Genomic DNA, 3,876 nt, shown 5'->3' on the forward strand with positions numbered 1-3,876 from the left:
TCCATCACAAGGTGCTATTTGTCAAAATCGGGGGGAGAGAAACTTCTGACTATTCGTTCCTTTTCCCACCTTAATTTGACTGTCCAGCCAGCAGCACTGGGAACCCTTCACATTTATCACATGGGGGAGAGAGGAAACCACGAGCAGCACAAAAAAAATAAAAAAATAAAAAAAAAAATTAATTCCATATTCTCCCATAACAAGTGATTGTTTTTAGGAGGCCAGGCATTGGTGCCGGAGCCAGATGAGTAACCCTGAACCTTCGGAGGGTTTTTTTAAATCCAGTTTATTACAAATAATGACTTATTTAATGTCTGGAATCATGAGCCCCACCAGACTCCTGGCACCTCCTCGTAGGGTGGTATGTATCTAGACTTGCATTGTACAAACCTTTTTTTAAAAGCATGTGTTTAGGTTTCTGTGAAAACGTTGTTTAAATGTAAAGTACGTGTTTGGATTTTAACTTCATACCGAGCTCTGTCAGTTTTTTTGGTCTCAATAAAATTTTAGATTTATAATCCTGATTTTTTTCTTCTCAACCTTGCTCCTTCCTCCAGCTCTCTGTGCGTGAGCTCGGTGTAGAGCAGTGAGGAGGGAACTCAGCCCTGGTGGTGCTGAACGAGGTTAGATCTGGCTGCCGGCTCTCATCTAGGTGTCGACTGGAGCTCTGCAGCAGCCCACGGCTGCATCTTATTCGTTGTGACTGCAGAAGAGACGTGGCAGAGAGGTTGGTAGCTAAAGGCCTGAGTCGAGGAGGCTCCTGAGGGTGAGAGGCATAGCTGTGATCTGGGACCTGTTTGATGGAAGGAGATGCTGTGTGAGCTCCCGGCCAGGACCCGGCTCGCCTGCGGTGTGGGTAAGTGCCCTTTCCTGCACTTCTCATGGGGATGTGAAACAGACGTTGTCACTTTGTGTTTATGGACGGGTTTTTGTTATTTTTAAAGCTCTGCCACTGATTCTGGTGGCTGAAGATGGAAATGGCGTTGCTTTGTTCTTGGTTTGGCCTTACACGAGAGCTTGCAGCCTTCAGTATGGAAGAAGGGAAAGCTGTGCCCCTCCGCTTGGCCCCCTGGCTCTCAGTGCCATAGCACAGCCCTTGGCAAGGGCTGAGGTTTCACTGAGGAGAGGATGGGGCTTTCTGGCACACAATTTCCAGCATCCACAGGGTGCGTGACAGAGCAGGGAGCAGCACTGAGGTTTTGGGTGGTGTTCAGCTGCTCTGCCAGTGCCTGCAAAACTATGCAGCCCATTGAAATCCGGGCTATTCGCAGCACCCGGCGGTATGCTGAAATGTCTTCCCTGCACTGGTAGCCAGCAGCAGCAGCAGCAATTAAACTGGTGTTAATCACTGGAGTTGGAAGGAGGAACGTCCACTTAATTGAACAGGAGGAGGCTGCAGCTCCTTGGAGAGGCTCTCGGCTGATTGATGGCCACCGGGGGCTGGAAGCTGAGTGCTGCAGGAGTCTGGAGGATGGGGGGCTCCCGATGGGGCAGAGCATCACCTCCTGAGGCCCTGAGCCCAACTCTCTGTGCGCTGGGAGCTGTGACAGGTCGTGGTGGTGGGTTCAGTGCTCAGGGATGGAGGCAGAGAGGCCGTGTGGGGCAACCCAGCACTCCTCAAAGCCAGGGCTCTGGCCGAGATCAGAGGCAGGAGGCCCCGCTGGTGGCTAAGTGCTTCCTGCCTTGGAAAATGAAAGGTCTGCTCACCACCTGATCTGCGCTGGCAGGCAGCCCACACTGCTGACAGTGCCAGGATGTGACAGCGATGCACCGAGTGCTGGCCCCGTGCTGCCCCAAAGGCTGGGGGAGATGGCTGCAGGCAGGGATTGCACCAGGAGTGTTCTCAGCTGAAGGCAGAGCAGGACTGCTGGCTGGGTAGAGCAAGAATGGGGGGGATGGCAGGAGCCAGGCCATGGAGCTCCCCGAAAAGGAGGACAGTGGGGGGGAAGGCAAATGCTTGGCCCTGGTTCCCAGAGCCTAAGAGCGGCCTGAGGTAACACCTGGGATAAACAGCCCTGGGGCCCAGGAAGAGACTGGAAACACCTCGTTTATTTTAGTGCCCTGTGTTCCCCTGGGCTGAGCTGTGTTTGTGGAGCTGCCCTGGCCTCAGTGCCCAGCAAAATGGAGACAAATCCATCCCCTCCTGTGATAGGGGAGGGTCGGTCTGGGGAAAATCATACTGGCCCCATGAAGTTCCCAATAGAAGCAGGGCCTCACCTCCCCCTTTGGGGTACAACGCAGTGCTGTGTGTGCTGCTGGGCTCTGCCAAAGGCAGGACTGTAGCACCTTGCTGCCCAAGCCTCCTCTTATTGATGGGCTCCATTGGTGGTTCATAATCAATTTGGGATTACAGCTCTGTACCAACGCTGCCCCCACTAGAGGCCAGGTGGGGGAAATGCTACTGGCAATGATGGGGAGGCTGCTGCTGCCTTTGAGGAACGCCCACAGGCTGGGAACAGCAGCAGTGCCCACTCCCCACAAAGCATCACAGAGCTGGGAGCTGTGGCTGAGGGCCCCCACAGAGAGGCTCTTCAGTTTCCCAAACGTGTTTCAGCTTAAAAAAATAAAAAGAAAATACATGAAACCAAAGCTTGTACAGTGAATAAGCCGTTTTATTTTTTGTCCTGTGCTCACACAATCTCTCTTCTTTCCCTGACAGGTCACAGATCATTAAAATAAAGTTTCTAAGAGGAAAATAATTTAAAACATACACTCAGGGCTCCATTCCAACCTCCCCAACACCCACATCTCCATCACTTGTGCTTCATCTCATGCGTAAGTAAAGCTGTTGGATCTCAGGAGCGCGGTACGGGAGAGCCCTGCGCAGGCCCACAAAGGCAGCATGCAGCCCTCAGCTCTCCCCACACCGCACCCTGAGATGCAGCTCCTTTCCCCGCAGCCTGTTCACATGCCCACACCAACACCTCCTCCTTGGCAGCCCCCAGCAGCATCACTCCCCCCCCTCACCCCCCCCCCGGCACCCCTGGGTTCCCTGCAGAGCTGCTGCCCGCACCTCCTCAGCCGTCCCCCTCAGTGCTACACCCTCAGCCCGTATCACATGCACAGGACTGGCTAGGAAAGCCATTTTAAGCTATTCAGTTGCTGGTAAAGTCACTCCCAGCTGTGCTATATTGTAAATACAGCTTCTAGGATCGTCTCCATGGAGGAGACCAACAGTGATCAAGGCACTACCCCCACCCCCCTCCTTAAAACAAAGGAAGTCAGACCAACACCTAGGGACAGAAGAGAATCCTATAATGTGATCACACGGTTACACTGAATCTTTATGGCAAAGAGAACAATTAGCAGCTTTGAACGTTCGGGCTTCTCCCTTTTACTCAACACAAGCACTCTAGACCCTATAGGGAAAAACAGGGCTGAAGCCCTAAAAAAATCAAAGCACGGTTAAGAAACAGGAATCCTAACAGATGTCTAGTTCTATAAGTGACAAGCCCACGGCTCTGCGTGCTGTCCCTGCTGCCGCACACCCGCCCCGTGGCCCCCAAAGCTTCCTCAGCCAGTCAGTAGGAGAAGACAGCGGCTGCATGCAGGCTGCTGCGTGCCCTCCTCGACAGCGGCCCTGCGCGGCAGTGACATGCTCTGTGAGTGTGGTGGGGATGCACAGCGCTCCACTCCTGTTAACCCTTCCCAGTTCCGCCCCCCCCCTCAGACCCCCTCCAGGGCTCCAGCTCCACGCCCCAAGGCAGCACAGCCCTCCCCGAGCTTCCTCAGAGCTGGAAGGGTTAATGGAAGGCCGCACCGCTCGTGTTGCCATGTGTGCACTGGTCTGATCTAGAAAGGGATGGTGGCTAATCTGGAATTAAGTCGGGTTGAATCACACACACTGATGTCAAAACTGGTTCAGGAAAAAAAATA

Source organism: Meleagris gallopavo, chromosome 29 (genome assembly GCF_000146605.3).
Source record: "Meleagris gallopavo isolate NT-WF06-2002-E0010 breed Aviagen turkey brand Nicholas breeding stock chromosome 29, Turkey_5.1, whole genome shotgun sequence".
Classification (NCBI taxonomy): domain Eukaryota; kingdom Metazoa; phylum Chordata; class Aves; order Galliformes; family Phasianidae; genus Meleagris; species Meleagris gallopavo.